This window comes from Chrysemys picta, chromosome 11 (assembly GCF_011386835.1).
Source record: "Chrysemys picta bellii isolate R12L10 chromosome 11, ASM1138683v2, whole genome shotgun sequence".
Lineage (NCBI taxonomy): Eukaryota > Metazoa > Chordata > Testudines > Emydidae > Chrysemys > Chrysemys picta.
In genome coordinates, this window is record NC_088801.1 from 53420781 (window position 1) to 53440279 (window position 19499).

Sequence of the window (19499 nt, forward strand, 5' to 3'; positions counted from 1 at the left end):
CAGCAGGTTCGGCCGATTGCGGCCCCCACTGGCCGCGGTTCGCCGTTCCGGGGCGATGGGGGTGGCGAGAAGCCACGGCCAGCACATCGCTTGCCCGCACCGCTTCCCGCCGCCCCCATTGGCCCGCGACAGCGAACTGCGGCCAGTGGGGGCCACGTTTGGCTGAACCTTCCGTGTCAGCAGGTAAATAAAACTGGCCCGGTCTGCCAGGGTGCTTACCCTGGCGAGCCGCGTGCCGAACGTTGCTGACACCTGTTTTAGGATATATTCCTAGCAGTATTTTAATTATGTTTTTATTTCTAAACAAAACATGAAGACTTGCATTACAAACTCTTTAACGGGTGCCTAGGGGCATGAGCCAAAGTCTACTGAAGGCAATGGGGAACCTTTTAGTTGACTTCAATAGGGTTAAAATAAGGCCATAGATGCCTCACTTGAAAGAATAATGGGAGGTCAATTGGACAAATTTACCAGGGAGCACGCTAAACTTTCCTTAAGGTATGTTTGTAAGACAATGAATATATTTTATGAGGAATATTTGATCCTGTAAAACAATTTAAACAGATTAGAGTTGTGGCAGGTTTGATTAGAACCTCAGGATGTCTTATCCAGTGGTTTTTTCCCCAAGAACGCCAATACCACCCATGAATTATACAATAGTGGATACAACAGTGGATACAACTTCCCATTATATTTGTGCTTTTTGTTGTCTTGAACAGATTCCAGAGTAGTTGTAGCAATAGCTCTTGACTTCTGCTAGATCCATTTTTGTGTACTTGTAATGTTCTAATAAGTGATCATGTTGGTCCTCTTGGATGGTATTCTCTGTTGAGTCTGAGAAATTCTTTCTACGGTGTATGATGCCTGGAGGTCTATAGAGACATCTACTACTTTCTCCTTTGTATTAGTTTCTTGTATTCTTTCCCAAATATCTCACCATTAGTCCTCACACACACTTACCAAATTGCAACTATTTTAAAGATACTGAGCCATATTCAGCTGTGGTGTAGCACCAGTGAAGTCAAACTATGGATACACCAAGATTTCCACCCTCAAGAAATGTGTCATAATTAACCTACAAACTGAGAATCCCCCCACATATTTTGGCTCTGGTCTATTGGTCACTTTTCTCAACCATTCAGTATTGGTTCTAGCTCAGCTTACTTATTTCCCTTCCACTGTGCTTTTGTGCATAGAGTTTTCAGTACATTAAAAGATACTTTTATATTAATTTTTATTAATAAAGTTTTGTTCCCTAAGCTCTCAAATTCATCTCAGAAATACAAGCCAGTGTTTCAGAATACACAAAACTATTTTTATTACAGTAGAATGTCACAGTTTCCTTCAATGTCACAGTTTCCTACCTTGGTAAGCTTATTACTCCGGGGGCAATTCTGCACCACTCTGTGTGCATAGTTAATGAGCTGCACAACATTATGTGTAGAAAAAAAGCTTCTGCTGGAAAGTTGCTGCAGATCTGCCTTTTGCCCACCAGAGGGTGCTGTGGCGATAGAACAGAGCCGCAGCTCCCAGCCAGCTAGGGAAGAGAGAGAGCCTGCCTTCTTCACAGATCCTGTTGGGCCAGGTCAGGAGACAGGGGCTATGGGGAGACAAACAGCATAGGGCTGCTGGGGGAAATCAGACCGGGTCTTATAAGTGGGAGGACAGACTGGGGCAGGGGCTGAATGGGAGTGGCAGTGAAGAGCCAAATGGTGATGTGGGGGGAGGAGGTCCATGGCCACATGTGGACAGGAGGTGCAAGGACAGATTGGGATGGGGCAGATGTGCTTGACTGAATGGGAGAGGCTAGGGGTCAGCCAGGGTCTGCATGGGGGAAGCTCCCTAACAATCCCTCCCCTCCCACCCTCAAAAACCTGTTCCATACTTTTCCCCACCCATACCCAACAACCCTCCAAATTCACACCCAGGTTCCTTCCCAGCAATTACTTCCCTCTCCCTCAGCTCCTCAGTTACCCAGGATGTCAAGGCTTTGCACTTCTTTGGAGAGGTGCAAGAAATATGGTTCTGTATTCTAGTTTAAAATTATTATTACTCAGAGTTCTGTAATAATAAGACTAGTAAGGAATTTATTTGTCAAAAAAATTTCCTGAATTTTTTGTTGTCTGTATTGTTACAGACATACTTGCTGACAGGTATTTTGACATAAATGACCAAGAATAACTGAAACTGGTAAAATTATATTGTGTTATTTTGACAAATAAAATATGCAGAATTTTGCAGGTTTTAAAATATTGTGCACAGAACTTCATTTTTTGTTGCAGAATTCCCCTAGGAGTAGTTTATGTAGGAGCTCCTACCCAATTAAAACTGAAATTACATACCATAGATTACATAAGGCCAGCACTGAACAACATTAATTTTCTGCTGTTATGATTTATAATAGAATGGGGTTAGGAATTGTCAGTTCCATCTTTGGGAAAGCAGAAAAAAAAACTAAAATAAACTTGCAGGGCTGTTAATAGCTAAGAGGAATCATAAATAAGGCTGTGTCTCTGTCTGTCACTGATGCCATGACTTTCCATGAGCGCTGTGACTTCTACAGCGGCCGATGCAGTTGGCTCCGGGGATGCTCAAGAAGCCCCAGGGCCAGCTTCACCAGCCACTGCTGGGGCAGTATTGGGCCACCGTGCACTGCCCCCTGCCCCAGCAGCGTGTGGAAGGGGGCTCAGGGCTGGGACAGGGAGTTGGGGTGCAGGATGGCACTTACCTCATGAGGGTTTCACCGGAAGCAGCCAGCATGTCCCTATAGTTCCTAGGGTTAGGGGCCAGGGGGCTCTGCTCTGTGCCCCTGCCTGCAGGCACCGTCCTTGCAGCTCCCATTGACTGTGGTTCCCAGCCAATGGGAGCTGCAGAGCTGGCACTCATGGCGGGGGTGTTGCACAGAGACCCTGGCCTTCCCTCCCCCAGAGCTGTGGGGAATGACAGCTGCTCCTAGGGAGCTGTGTGGTGCCCGCCCCCAGCACCCACACCATCCCCTGGGGCCAAGTTTTAGTTAGGTGTATATAATACGTGTCATGGACAGGTCATGGGCTGTGAATTTTTGTTTCCTGACCATGACCTGTCCATGACTTTTACTAAAAATACCTGGGCCTAAAATGAAGCCTTAATAAATAAAGAAGTCCATTGTTTTGTATTTCTTTGGCACTAAGATGGACTTGCCTGTATTGTGTTTTTACTGTATGGGCTGAACAAGAATCAGATTGCACATTTTAAACTTAAAATTAGATGTATACAGAGACATGCACTAGTCTTTTCCTGTATTTGAACCTGATTTTTTATTCCTGATGAAATACTCACTCAGTACACCAGATCACTGAAAATATAGCAGGTGGGGGAAATTGGAAAATATGATGTACTGTGTGAAAGCCATTTGTTGGTGGCAGTGTTCTAAAAGCAGCATCATTACAAAGGAACAGAACCATGGTAAATGTTCAAACACATCATGGTGTGGCTTGGAGTTATAAATCCCTGAAGACTATCTCAGAAACTGCTTCTTTCCTAAAAGGAGAAGTTAGGTGATCTGCTCTCACCTCAATTTCTGTTTTGGTGTCCAGTGACAAAACTCTTGCAGTGGAGGGTCATTGACTGAGCCTCACACCCACCATTAGTGAAACAAAGTCCAAGTTTATGGATCAGGGCATGATGAAAAGCTTGTTGATTTACTCAAGCTTCTGCCTATGGGAGTGGCTGAAGCAGCAAATGAAAAGATTGGTGAGTTCTCTTTAGAAGACAAGTAGTATCAATTTTATATATTAAATTTATGTACATACACCAAGAAAATATGACAAAGCACATTTTATACAATGAAAAATAGTGAACTTAAGTTCTATTTATCTTTGACTAAAGAACAAAAAAAAAAATGGATCCCACTGTGGAAAAATGCCATGAAAGATGGCAGTATAAAACAAAGCACATTGGGTAGGTAAAAAAGGTAGCATTTCAAAAAAATGAATGTCTTTTATATAGACCACTCCAAGTGGCAATAGGACTCTAGGCCAATTTACTATTTTTATTTCAAAATAGGATAAGTGCATCACTATCTGACACTATTACTCCCTATATTAGTCAATGCTTTGGAATTGTGACTGTCCTGAGTAATCCCATTGTTGGATTATGCCCTCTTGAAATAGATTCCAACTATTGCTGTACGTGTGGAAGATTTTGTAGGAAAAAATACATTAAATAGGAACAAAAAAATGATACAATTGTGGTTTTATACAGATATAATGCACTCAACAGAAGAAACCAACTGGAAAGTGAAAGTGAATGCTGAATATTTTATTTAACACGACTTTCCTGCATGTGTTAACTTGATCTGTTCCTTGAAGAAACAGGAGGAGCACATTAGTTTGCCAAGTTGAGGTTGTGACTTAGAGGTGGCATATTTTTTTTACGGAAGAAATTAGAGGATACTTTGAGGAGGAGGAGGGAGCATGACCCAGTGGATGGGCACTGAAATGGGAGTCAGGAGTGCTGGGGTGAAATCCTGGCTCCTGTGAAGTAAATGAGAGTTTTGCTTTTCACCAGATGTCACCAATATGCAAAATGGGGATAACAATCCTTACCTTCCTTTGAAAACGTCTTTGAAATCTGCAGATGAAGATCAAGATTCTCAGGTACATGTGAAAACTCTACAGGGAAACTCAGTGAGGATGCAAATGTGACTTTAAACCTCAAATCCACATATGCATTCCCCCAGTCTTGGGCTGTCAGATGGGCCACTCCTGTAGTGTTATCCAAAAAATCTGAAGGTTTCTTTAATTTGTGCCAGCATCCAACGGTCCAAAATGGCCAATATGGCTGTCAGGGATCAGTGGGGTACATAGAAACCCAAGCAATACCATCTAAGCTAGCTGCAGGAGGGGTGTGGTGGTATAGGTGCTACTACCCATTTCTGAAATATCATGGGATCCCCCTTTAATGTGTGATCTTCCCTTGAGTTTTAGGGCCAGCAGTGCTATACGAAAGCCAAGTCATAACTTGCAAAACTTAAAGCTCAGACTGCTGCACTGGACAGGACATTAGAAACCAGTTATAGAAAGAATGATTCAGGCAAGAATTTCATCATTTCCTTGAATGTAAACATCACTTTATAATCTTTTTTTTTTAAACAACTGTTTACAGTTGATCCAAAACCTTAAGTACTGTGTATTTAGTATATTTGAATCATTGTAATTACCTGGAGTATGCTTCATGCCAATTACTATCAGCAAAATGGATTCTTACTTTGACAAATTGACACCTGCACTTTTTTTTATTAATACTCTCTCTCTCATTTCCAAAAGAGAGAGAGAGTGAGTGTGTGGGTGGGGGGGGGGCAGGGAAAATGTACTCACTATGGAAGCTGCTGTGACAGGTTGGATCACAGAAACCCCTTGGGGCTGCCAACTGATGTGCCAAGACTACTTCTGCCCCGCCTTCCTTGCCAGCTTGGGACTCCAGAACCCTGCCTGATTGTACCAGACACACTTGCCGGCTACAAACACAGACCCAGGTCTGAACCATGTCCCACAAACTGCAGGCTTAATTGAAAGCAGCGTAAGAAGTGTTCCTGTCTTTAACACTCAGATGCCCACCTCCCAGTGGGGTCCAAACCCCAAGTAAATCCATTTCACCCTGAAGAAAGCTTATACAGAGTAAACTATAAATTGTTCACCCTCTATAAAACTGATAGAGAGATATGCACAGCTGTTTGCCCCTCCAGCTATTAATACATACTTTGTGTTAATTAAGTAAGTAAAAATGGTTTTATTAAATACAAAAAGTAGGATTTAAGTTGTTCCAAGTGATGACAGATGGAACAAAGTAAATTACCAAACAAAATAAAATAAAACACACAAGTCTAAACCTAATACAGTAAGAAAACTGAATATAGATAAAATCTCACGCTCAGAGATATTTCAATAAGCTTCTATCACAGACTGGACACCTTCCAGTCTGGGCCCAATCCTTCCCCCGGTACAGTCCGTATTCCAGTTCAGGTGGTAGCTAGGGGATTTTTCATGATTGCAGCCCCCTTTGTTCTGTTCTACCCCCTTATATAGCTTTGCACAAGGCGGGAATCCTTTGTCCCTCTCTGGGTTCCCACCTCTCCTTCTAAATGGAAAACAGCAGGTTAAAGATGGATTCCAGTTCAGGTGACATGATCACATGTCACTAAGACTTCAAGCCCCTATTCCTCCCAGCCTGACTCACAGGAAGGCCTGCAAGCAAACAGAGCCATCCACAGTCAATTATCCTGGTTGATGGGAGCCATCAAGATTCCAAATCACCATTAATGGCCCACACTTTGCATAACTACCATAGGACCTCAGAGTTATATTTCATATTTCTAGTTCCAGATACAGGAGTGATACATTTATACAAATAGGATGACCACACTCAGTTGATTATAAGCTTTGTAATGATACCTTACAAGAAACCTTTTGCATGAAGCATATTCCAGTTATATTACATTCACACTCATTAGCATATTTTCATAGAATCATATAGAGTGCAACGTTACAGCTGCATTCAGTGTTTCACTTATAATCCAAATTCTGAGTTTAACATTCACTTTACCAAGGAAAACCTTGAAGCCATTATGAAAGTTCTGCTACTAACTATTAATAACAGCTGAGAGCTTTTTCTGTCCTTGCCTATTTTATTTAGTCAAGTTGGTGATAATTCTGTCAAAAAACTAAGACTGAAATGCTGGAAGTGATTATATTATACCAACCAGCTTGGTTGGGGGGAGAGAAGGAAAGCTGTTTTCTTCATAGGTTTAAGCACTTTATGTTCCTAAACTGCCTACTTGTTTATCACAAGACCACTTTTCTGTCTGAGTTGAGGATGTGATACCACACACGACAGATGGTTCTCCAAAACCTATCACATTTACTTCAATTATTTGTGAAAGACAGGAGGGGGCAAAAAAACTATGATAACAAGAGCTGTACAAATTAGTTAGCTAGGTATTAATCTCAACGAGGGTGATATTCTCATCCCAGTTATCGAAATTTAATGGATTTCTTTTAAAGGGGAAAAGGTGTTTAAAAACAAACCATGCAATGTGATCATTTACATTACACTATTTACTTTACAGTACTTTTTACATTCTACACAAAATACAGGCATGTGAGCATCACTTTGCCTAATGTGTGCAATAATATTTAATTGCCTTTGTTTATTTATAGGGAACACATGCAGAAACACTAGCACAGCCGGTAATAAATTAATAATCCAAAATGTTATACTGCAGTCTGAAAGGAATTCAGTGCTGAGGTGAAGGGATCAATGAGATAGGAGGTGACAAAGGGATGTATTTAATGCTCCTTTACGTGTGGAATGAACAATGTCCTCTCCTGCTCACCATCCCAGTATTGGGTTGTTCAACATAGGGCAAGTTTGCCTTATGGCTGTTACACAACTTTGGTGGACTGAGCCTGAGATTTCCCAATGTTTTCTAAATTGTGTGCCAGTGTGTATCCTCCTCAGAGCAGATCCACTCAAGCAAACCACCAGGAACAAAGTTTTATTCTGTAAGGAAATAGAGAACAGGCTTATAGTCCAGCTGCCTTTTCTGTTTGCCTCATTCTCTCAGTTCAGTACTAAAACATCCTGATGACACGGCAGAGGGACTCTCTGTCAGGAACCAGGAAGTTCTCCCCATATGCAACAGTTTGTAGATCATAATTGGTAGTTCCCACCACTGTTACTGAAGCACACTGAACCTTGGGCTCTATTAGTATCACTACTAAGGCAGAGCAAATAGTTCCATCCCCAAAGCTGGGAGAATACTGCGGCACACTTCATCACCAACACCTTCTTCACAACAGGATGCAAGGAACCCACAGGCAGTACCATGGTCACATAGACTGTCCACACCCACTGATTTGGAGTCCCCCCATTCCCACACAGCAGAATAGTGTCTTGTTGATTTGTCGTCCCCTTATCCACTCAATAAAAATTATACTAAAGGGAAGCAATAAATGCTTCTGTAGAAATTAGTATTACTATTGAAAAATATCAGGGGTGAAATATAAACAAAAACAAACATGTTTATCATCCCTAAAGTCTATGCACAGAAGAGGACATTGGGACAAAAATATACTTTGATCTGTTACTTTGCTTAAATTGGGAGGTTACCTTTCAGACAGTCACAGATTCAGAGTGTTTAAGCCCAGAAGGGATCATCTAGTTTGACCTCCTGTATAAAAGAGGTCATTGCATTTCAACCAGTTATCCATTATTGAGCCCAATAGCTTGTGTTTGGCTGAACCATAGCTTCCAGACCTGATTTGAAGACCAAGATTGAGAACACACACCACTTCCTTTGGTACTTTATTCCAGTGGTAAATCACCCTCACTGTTAAAATGTCAGAGGGGTAGCCGTGTTAGTCTGAATCTGTAAAAAGCAACAGAGGGTCCTGTGGCACCTTTGAGACTAACAAAAGTATTGGGAGCATAAGCTTTTCAGATGCAAGAAGTGAGGTTCTTACCCACGAAAGCTTATGCTCCCAATACTTCTGTCAGTCTCAAAGGTGCCACAGGACCCTCTCTTACTGTTAAAATTGTGTGCCTAGTTTACAATTCGAATTTGACTGACTTCAGCTTCCAGCCATTGATGCTTGTTATGCTTCTCTCTGGTAGATTAAAGAGCCATTTCATACACAGGGTGTTCTCCTGATGAAGGTAAACTTATCAAGGCAATTAATCTTTTTGATGAACTAAACAGATTGGGCTCTTTAAGTCTTTCACTATGCAACATTTTAATTTAGTCCTCAAATCATTTTTGTGGCTCTTCTCTGCACCCTCTCCAATTTTTTAACATGAAGTGGAAAGTATTCTCACCAATGCTGTATAGAGAGGTTAAAAAAAAAAAAAAAAAAAAAAAAAAAAAAACCACACACACCCTATTTGTTTATACTCTCTACTCCCCAGTTTATACATCCAATGGCCACATTAGCTTTTTGAAGTGGGGGGAGGACGGAGTTGCATGGAAGCTCATATTGAGTTGCTTGCTCACTGTGACCCCTCAATCTTTTTTCAGAGCTCCTGCTTTCCAGGATACAGATCTTTATTCTTTAGGTTTGGCCTGCATTGCTTACTACGAGATGTAGGACTGCATCTCTGGTTGCATTCAGGGCCGGCTCTAACTTTTTTGCTGCCCCAAGCAACAAAAAAAAAGCGCCGCCCCCCGAGCCCTCCCCCCCGCTGAGCGGCGCCGCAGGAACCCCCCCCCCCCCCGAGTGCCGCACCCCGCACCGCCCCCCCGCCGAGCGCTGCTTCGCCAGAGCCCGCCCCCCCCCCACCGAGCGCCACGGCCCGCCCCCCCCCCCGCCGAGCGCTGCCCCTCCGGAGCCCGCCCGCCAAGTGCCGCCGGAGCGCCCCCCCCCACGGAATGCCGCGCCGCCCCCCCCCGCAGAGCGCCGCACCGCCGGAGTGCCCCCCGCACGGAATGCCGCGCCACTGGAAACCCCCCCCCGAGCGCCGCCGGAGTGTCCCCCGCCCCCCCGCGGAATGCCGCGTTGCCCCCCTCCTCCACCACCCCAAGATTGGCCGCCCCTTACCAGGTGCCGCCCCAAGCATGTGCTTGGTTGCCTGGTGCCGGCCCTGGTTGCATTAAAGACACACTAGGTTTGAATTGGTCCAAGTTACCAAGCACTCCAGTTCACTCTTGTGATTGCTCTGATCTCGTTTACCACTCTGCCAATCTTTTTGTCATCTGGAAATATCAGTGATATTATATTTACTTCCGGATTTACTTCCAATATCGATGAAAACATTGATTAGCATGAAGCATAGTACTGATCCCTACAGAACCCAACTAGAAACACCCCCATTCAATTGGGATTCCCTATTGGCAGATCTCAAAGTAGTGGTCAGTTAGGAAGTTCTTAACCTATTTAAGATATGCTCTCTATTGATATTTAGAGGTTTTGTTGTTTTTCAAATCAGAACGTCATATGGTACTAGGTCAAAAACCTTACAAAAGACTGAAGGTACGTCTACACTTCCAGTTCAAGGAGATCCACCTACACAAGCTTGATAAGAGCTAGCATACTAAAGATAGAAGTGTAGTCTTTAATTCTTTATCAGCTAATCTCTTATTAGTATTTCCATTATTTTGCCCAGGTTTGATGTCAGGCTAACCAGCCTACAGTTTCCCAGGTCATTCCACCTGTCCTTTTTGACTACTGCTACAACATTAGTACTCCTTCAGTCTTTTGGAATTTCTATACCTGATCTCAGGTCAAATATTCTGCACGGAACATGGCACTGAACACACATTGAGATATTATAGATGCAACTTCCGAGGATTTTTTCTTAGATACTGTTCAGAATCAGTATTTGAAGACCGTGGAAGGGTAGTCATAAAATTATAGGTGCAAATTCTTCACCAGTGGAAATATTCCTGAGGAAAATCTCATACAAATGGTATGTCAAAATAGGTTAAGTCAATTATTTCTCTACACTTTTGTTGACAAGCAGCTTTACAGAGAAGAAAAGAAATCAGGTTGCATTTTAGCATTGTTTAGGGGGAAATTAGACAGGCAATTGCCATCAACAATTTCAGTTCTTAAAAAAAAAAATCTAATCCTGTATGGTATTGGTCAGTAAGGATATACAGTAATCTTTACAGATCTATTCTATTGCTCTGTTCCTTTCATATAGGAATGAAATAAAGTTACATGACAAGACAATGTTTTCAGCCTGTGGTCCACTGACCTCAGGGGTCTGCAGCCAATGTCTAAGATTGCCAAAGGGGTCTGCATTGACAGTTGACATTTTTTAGGGGTCCACAAATGAAAAAAGGTTGAAAACTACTGATCTAAGAGAAATAGCACATGAAATGGGATTCTGTTTTTTTTTTTAAATGGGGGGTGTATTAATTTCATTTTTAAAGTTTATTTGTAGCAAATTGAATTTTTAGATGTCAAAAACAGGGCTTTTTGTATGTACTACATATTACCCCTTATAACAGTATGTTGTAATAAAGTCATATTTTTGTAATGTTTCCTAGTGTGGTATTACAACAATTAAGCATGCTAAGGAATCTTTAGTGCATGCTAGCAAGGTCTACATGGACTAATTAATGCACAACACATTAATGCACTTTAGAAATCACAGTCCACATTACTGCTCTGTGTAGACAAGCCCTTAGATTTCTGGTGGTTATGCAATAAACACTTTAAAAAAAAATTGGGAGTGTTTTATCAATTAAAACCTAAAAGCAGAAGCCTGATGTATAATACCAACATTCAGAGTGGCCAAAGTTTCCAAAAGCCTGAAGTTAGGCTCTTACATCCCGAAGAACTTTATTAAGTAGCCTGATTTTCTAAAGTGCTAAGCACCCATCAGCTCCCATTGACTTGCATAGGAGTTTTGAGTGAAAACTGATGACAGTATCAAATTGCTGCCTACTGCTCACACGTTTTATATTTTTTGGCATACTGGAAATCTGAACCATCATGCTACCAAAGCATGTTACCATGTGGCACAGAAAGGATTGCATCAGTTCCCACTTTATCTTATTTCATCCTCTATTGGCTGTCTTTTGAGCAAATGACAACGAGGCTTGATTCCCTTGATGCTCTTCCCTGCCTCATGCAAAGGGGGAGCAGGCAGATGCCTCAATGGTCCAGGTATGGCTCTTAAGGCAGAACTTAAGGCATTATTTAAACATTACTTAATACAGCAATAGCAGCTTATAACAAGCTGCTCCCAACCACTGTCTGTTCTGTCCACAGCAGTCAAGACCCTCACCATCCAAAATGGACGTGGATTTTGTTTGTCTGTGCAGACAAACTCCACAGCCTTATATAACAGTTGCAGCTACTTCAGTCACTATTTTCCTCACATCTACTCTGCCTTGGATGACATGGAGCCTGGTAGCATTGAGGATTGAATATTTGAGGAAGAGGAGGGACAGATGTGGGGGTCAAGGGGTAATTGTCATTTCAAACCTCATGGGGAGTACAGCAGAACATAATTTAATCTCATGATTCCCCCTTCATGCTGGAGAAAAATCTCCTTTAGGGGGAGTTTCAGGGGCAGCTTGGGACATCTGCCTCCATTGCTGTTAAGGCCCAAGACGATTCTAGAGTTGTCAGAAAGTTACAGGGTCTCCCTACAAAGGGTTCTGGGCTGCAGCAGATCCAGAAGGATTGTGAGGATGGAACCATTGAATTTGTGGGAAAGTATTATGCCAAGATCCTGGTTGAGCATGATTCCTCAAGGGCCTGTTCTATGTCTATTTTTGAAGGCATGGGTGCGACCTTAAGAGCACTCGAAAGCCAGAGAGCGAGGTGGCTCTATGGTATGTAGCAGTGAGTCTCGGTGGACCCCACACTCTGTAGTCACAATATTTGTTTAGAAGGTGTCTTGTATTGTGTCACTGGAGAACTAGGAACTCACTTGTCATTAATATTCTTGCAGCATGCATGTACAGTTACTATTCAATGAGCTATACAGATGTGATGGAAATGTGCCTGTTCTAAACACCTTAGTTACGACAATACAAGTTATTAGAGGTTTTGATAGACAAAGGGTTGTGAATTCCCTCATCTGCCATGGACAGTAGGGATACATCAGCAGTAAACACAGCAATCAGCTCACAAGCAGGGGATAGGAAGACTTCATTTGCATTGCAAAATTGCAGAAGGAAACCTCACATGGGGACTCAGGAGGGGACATTGATCAAGATGGCTCACCCTGCTAGAGGAGACAGGAAACTGAATCCCTTCCTGGATCTTGACAGGACAGTAAACTTTGGAGGAATATACGGAATGGGAAAAGGACTTTGGGTTAGCCTTCACCGAAGGAAACAAAGAAACCAAGCACTTTGGAATCTGTGTTGGCCAGCCATCCTGGAAGAATGACTGCAGTGAGAAAATTGCAAAAGACTCTCATTAAGTTAGACGTTAGTCTTAGAAGAATAGTTTTGCTTGTTTGTTTGTAACTATTCCTATTCCTTCTACTTGGAATCACTTTAAATCTATGATCGTTTGTTGTTAAGCCTGTTTTACTTTTACTATAAACCAGCTCTGTGCAGTGTGTGGAAAGGTTGCTGAGGTCCCCCTGCAAAGAGTAACTGGATGGTGGAAACCACAGTGAGACCTTCATGCTTGCTGTTGAAGCCAGGGCTGAGAGATACCATTGCATAACATTTAAGTCACCCAGACTTGCATGACAGGTGTTGACTGAACCTCTTACTGGCCTGGGTAACCCATAGTGTCACAATGGGAGCGGAGAGGCTTTTTGTTAATTGCATGTTGTACATGAAAGAATGTCTTACAGCTACTGCAGAATGATGCTTCCCACCTGCTCACTGGACTGAGACACAGGGAGAAAATTGTCAGACAATAGCTAAGTTTGCTTTGGAGCCACACATTTATTCTGTAACAATTGGGAGGAAAAATTTTGCAACTGCAGAATAATAAAAGAGGGGACTTTTTATTTATTCACAGGCTTTTCTATGGTGCTTACCATGGTAGCATTTCATAATCAGTAGCAGCATTATCCTCACAACACTTGTGTGAGATAGAGGAATATTATTTCTTCCTTTTACAGATGAGTAACTAAGGCATTGATTTCAGTGGGAGTTAGGCACCTGTGTGATTTTTAAAATAGTGCTAGGCACACCACTATAGCTTCAGGTGCCAAAATATTTAGATTATTGATGGTAACTTGCCCAAGGTCATAGAAGAAGGCTTTAGCTCAACTGAGTAACAGCCTAGTTCCTTAACTCCAATACTTGCCTCCTTTCATAGTCTATGAAATATTTCTAAGGTCAAATGAATGTTTCTACAGTTGAGAGTGCCTCATTCTTGTGTTGCATTGCATTTAACTGAGCTTTTCAGTTTCCTGTTCGAGATACAAATTATTGTTTGACCTAACGTTGTCTCACTATTTTTGAGCCCTAGTCTTTATCTGTTGTTGGCAAATTGAATGAGTGTCAATAGGTGTCTGTATTTATAGGTAGCCACTGTTCTCAAATATCAGCAGAACTGCAAAGAATATTGTTGCTACAGTACGGTAAACTAATATTCTGCTACAAAATGAAGACATCCTATGAAGTCTAAGTATTCACTGAAATGGATTGGAAAACAGAAGGCATTTTTTACATTTGTTCTTTTTTGTGGCCTATGTATCAGTATTTTTATAGTTGCTGTATCATTTCTATTGTATATGTTTGTGAGCTTGAATAAGGCTTTTCTTGTCTGTCAAAGCTTACCGCAGTAGTAACTGCTTTAAAGCAATAAGCAATTCAATAATTCCAAATTTAGCTGAACCAGCAACAAGCCATTGTGTTATTCCAAACCATCATTTTTATGAAAACATGTACTTTCTATGCAATGGGCAACTTATAGATTCAGAGTATGTTCAGGATTTGGGTCTGGAGTCAATTATTTAAGCAAAGAAGGTAACTATCAAGAAGACTAAAAATGCTAGGAGAGATTGGGTTTTTCTATGGGTTAGATTAAAATAAGGACAGGAAGAGGGTGGGTATGAAGGGGAAATATTTTTCTACATAAGTAGTGATCTGCTTCCCATTTGGAATGATGAAGAGGTATTTGCAAGTGGGAAAGATAAAGAGGAAAGATGTGCTGTTTTAAATATATTGGTTAAATTGCTGTTCTGTAGCAGGGAAGACCAGCTAGACTAGGAAAGACAAAAGTAGTTACATGCTTAACTGATTTGGCGGAGTTTAGGGCCAGATTTTCAAGTTTACACTCACCATCCACAATGGGGGCCAGATTTTCAAGACAGCTTTGCTCCCATTTATCCATTTGAGGACCAGGTATTCAATTATCTTCATCACCCAGCAGCAAATGTTATGTCTGATCAGATTTTCAAAAGAACTCAGCAGGTTCTTGTGAAACGCAAGCACATATTTGGGTGCCTAAGTAGGATTTGAGCTCTTCTGAAAGTCAAAACACTAATTGTGGCAGCTGATCTCTAACAAGGTCAACTGCTTCCCAACAGCTCCGTGTGACACAGTGGTAGCTCTGCAGCATCTTTCCTCACTGTCCCTTCTTAGACTCAAATACTCAGAAGAGATGTTCACAAGTCCAACAACCACCACCCTTCTTGGGGTCTAGTTTATTAACATGAAATTCAGTGTGTAAACACAAAAAAGCCTTCCCTTCTAGTCATAAGCTCACCACAGCCTCTACTTCCTGAAGTACTGTCTTACTCTGACCCACCGTAAAAGATACAAACCTTGGATTGTCTTCTTTGCCTTCTGCACCAAAAAGAAAAGAAAGCTTCCAGATAGAATTTTTATTCAGCCATGGCTGCCTCCCTCTGGGACCATTACAGGAGACTGTTCCTAGTGCTTCGCTTTGCGGGTCACCTCTTGGCTGTACACAGGCCTTTGGTTTTTTTAGCACCATATCCACCCAAGGCCTAATTTTCCCCCCACATAATTCTCTCCACCTGGGGAGGAAAATCAGCTATGCCACCAATAGACGGAGACCTATGTACCTTTACAAAGGCCAGATACCCTGGGACATGAACCTTATGAAATTTCTGGCCTACGTTAATGGAGACTCAAAATAAGTATCCACACAGGAATTCTGTGGGAGGGATCAAGAGAAGAGTGGAAAAAAGAGCCAGTGTAACTTATAATTTTAGATTAATCATTTGCAGTAACACCTCTTTTTGCTTAGGTACAGCATCAAGACAGCTAAAGACTAGGGCTAAATTCTCTGCTGATCTAAATGGACAAAACTCCATTAAAGCTGTGCCTGGTTACACTATAGAGAATTTAGCCTTATGGGTTAGTATCTGGTAGACAGACATTAAAGCAACAGCAAACAATGTGTCTGTTTGACACACATAGTAGGCCTAATTCTGTAATGAATTAAACCCTGGACAACCTGATAACAGCAGGTTTGTGGTAGACAGAGAAAACTTGTGGTGTAAAGCCAGGGGTACAATTTGAGTAACAAGCTTCTGAAAGTTGTTCCAGTGGGAGTCCCAGACATAAGGAGGTGGTCTGATTGGGCCTGCTACCCTTAAGTCATTGGAGTCTCTTCCACCTATACAAGAACCTACAGATCCTTCTATGACACTGCTCAGAAAGAGACCACGGCTATCTTCTTGTCTTTGACGTGAACAATCAAAAACAGCATTCATTTTAATCTCTGCACTTGACAATGTCAAAATACCAAGGGTTTTTATCTGCTGTATGTGGTCTTATTTTATGGTTTATGTAAAAAGTTAATTCTTTAAGTCACGGACTAGACTCAGTCTGTTAAGGCTGCTATTCCATTGGTACAAACCCATGTTTAAATCTAGCACTAGCCAGCAAAGGATTCCCTGTGCATAGGGTGATCCTCTATTCATATAAAGCAGCTGCTGCACTATCCCTTCTCCTGACCCTTGAGTAAGGGGTGTGCCCAGGAAAAGGGTTGTGGCCCAAACCAACAGCACTCCCACCCCCAATCCAGTGTTGGCAGGTGGTATATGACTGAGCAACCTCCAGGTTAGCATATTTCATTCCAGGGCCTTGGCCAGCCAGCAGCACCCAAAAAAAAAAACAAAAAAAAAAAAACAGGAGAACATAGTGGTAACTAACTCACATTTACCTCCTTCCCCTCACACTTTTACTTGTGCCCAGTCAGTCTGGACTAATTTGGGCCAGGAGATACATTCTGAATGCTTTTCTCACTCCTATGAGCTCAACGGCTCTTATTTTAAGATGCAACTAGCTTCTTTCAGTGCACTCAGGATACTCACTCAAACATGTGTAATGATGAATTATTAACAACAAAGTTTTAAATCAAGTAATAGCATTCTTGATTCTTCCATAGAGTTGGCAAAAAATACTGCAAGTATCTTTTTTGTACTTTATCAAAGTAAAGTAATTGTGTAATTAGTATCAAATTGCTTAGAAATTGACCAATTTAGTACTTAAGTACCATTTAAACTAAAAAATGTGCCTCTTTCAAGATTGTTAGCACTCTAAAAACCTGACAGTCTTGCACTCAAAAGGCATGCTCCTACATTTCTGAAAAAAGATTTTTTTTTGTTTAGATCATGTTGTAAGGAGAAAAATCAAATACAATGTTTTCAGAATCCTGTTTATATATCAAATTGAAGTTCAGTATTGGATATATTATATAATTTTCACATAGATTAAAAAACCCTAAGACTAGACCCCTATTAGCTCCTAATATTTTAGTACTTCATAGAATTCCATATTTTCAATTTAAACAGTGCATAAACAACATTGAGGGGATAAACAAATGATTAAATGTAATGTTGATTGGAAGCTCTTGGAGCTAGTGTTTGATTTTACTTGATAAAAATCAAGCACGAGGGCCTATTCTAGGGCAAGCAATAAATGAATTCAAAATAAATTCCACTCTCTTCTACACAAGAGTAAGGAAAGTTTCCACAGCATATATTTAAAAGGGTGTTCATGGTTATATGTAACTAAATAGCTTGAATACAGCTCTTCAAATTTTAGAGAGTTTCCCTCCCTACCTGTAAATTACCTCCCACACCTTCCAGAATTTAGCAATCATAGCTCTGACAGTTACAGTATTTGTAAGAGACTGATCATTTCAGTTATTTAGTCTCTGCTGAAGCTATGTACCTGCTACACACAGATGAGCAAAGCAGCTGGAATGAAATAAAACCAAGCCAAACATTCCATCACCAATTCACAACCACGGGTTGGAAAAATTGGATACTTAAGTTAGAAGTTTGGGCTACTTTGTGGCTGCTTCTAAACATTGTGGTTCTATTGAGGGCTAGAAGAGGAAGTGTCAAAATGCCATACCATGAGAAAAGCTAATCTCCCAGAACTTATGACTCAACTGAAGCCAGGTCAGACCAAAAGAAAAAGTAAAATAATGTAAGCAACGCTGTTTCTGTGAGATTTCTCACATTCAAGTGGTGTAAGGAAAGACTTGATGGCTTATCTGAACAGACCTGCTCAGTCTTTTTGCATTTGGCACTCACTTGTATACTTTCAATAATGTACACAATGTTTTAATAAAATAGTATCTATTTAAGGAGAGATACCTACCTCTAAAGAAGGTCTGTGAGGAAGTAATATAGTCAGGGGCTGTATTATCTCTGGCAGAATAGTGTGTGCACACATGGGGAGGGTAATGTAACAAACTCACCAGATCCCATCTTCTCACAGCTGGGTGCAGCATTGGAGTAACTCAGCCTCAGTTCTTCCCCATCCCCCAGACAATTGGTTGGCTCTGGGACAATCAGGTTCTTCTCACCAGTCTCATATCTAACCAGCTCATTTATAATCTGATCTCTTCCATGGAAATATGAGAGTGCTACAGGCCAGAAGTCATATGACCCTGCATCAGTTTATCAGCCCAAGTCCTACTCTGGTGTGTATAGTCCTTGACCCCTCTTCCCCAAGGGCTTTCCTGTCTTCCTTTCTGGGCATAATAGGGGACACCAGACACACCCTTACCTCTATATTCCAGCCCAAGGACTCTGTGTTTAAACAGCTAAGACCTGGTCCTTATAAGCCCTTGCTGCTTCTTACCTTCACCTGTCCACTTGCACTTTTCCCAGGGCCACAGTCTCCAGTTCTCTCTCACTCTTTGGGAGTCTGACTCCCTGTGTTGCTTCCTGCCAGTTTGTTGCTGATAGGCTGAGTATCCTCATTATCATAGCAGTTCACAGCCACCTGGACCCTTTACTTCCCATTGCCCTTTCCCACTAGACTCCATGCATCCTAATACATATTTTTTCTTTCAATCCTCCTTAATGGCCCTGCAGTCCTTCTTTTATACCAGTGGCTCTCAACCTTTCCAGACTACTATGCCCCTTTCAGGAGTCTGATTTCTCTTGTGTACCCCCAAGTTTCACCTCACTTAAAAACTACTTGCTTACAAAATCAGACATAAAAGTACAACTATCACAGCATATTATGACTGAAAAATTGCTTCCTTTTTCATTTTTGCCATATAATTATAGAGCAATTGGAACATAAATATTGTACTTATAGTTCAGTGTGTAGTATACAGAGCAGTATAAACAAGTCACTGCCTGTATGAAATTTTAGTTTGAACTGACTTCACTAGTGCTTTTTATGCAGCCTATTGTAAAACTAAGCAAATCACTAGATGAGTTAATATACCCACAGTTGAGAACCATTGTTTTATATGAACCACCCAGCCTGTTTCTCCTCACCTGGGTCTAATCCTTAATTACCTGTGTCCTCTACAGGTGCCAAAAAATGGGCTAGCTGGGCTCTCCCTAATTTGACACTGATAATATGGGGTTTATACACCCTCATCAGAGTGTGTGTGTGTGTGTGTGTGTGTGTGTGTGTGAGAGAGAGTGAGTATGTGTACACATTTAAGCATACTAAAAAAGGCTCAGTTCATTACTGTACATAGAGTCCTCACAAAGTATATGGACCGAATGAGCCAGGAATCCTGTAGAAAAAAATAGTATGCGGTCATGTAATGAAAGACACACAAGGAGGCCAAATTAAAATTACCTGG

At 41.5% G+C, this 19499-nt stretch overlaps 1 long non-coding RNA gene across 1 annotated transcript in view; it reads right to left on the reverse strand.

Annotated features, from left to right (window-relative positions):
- Positions 1–18719, reverse strand: part of LOC135974269 (uncharacterized) — an 84446-nt gene extending 65727 nt beyond the window's left edge. The window contains exon 1 of the long non-coding RNA XR_010591488.1: positions 18533–18719. This is a non-coding gene — a long non-coding RNA (uncharacterized LOC135974269). The remainder of the gene's footprint in view (positions 1–18532) is intronic.
- Between the last annotated feature and the right edge of the window lie 780 nt (positions 18720–19499).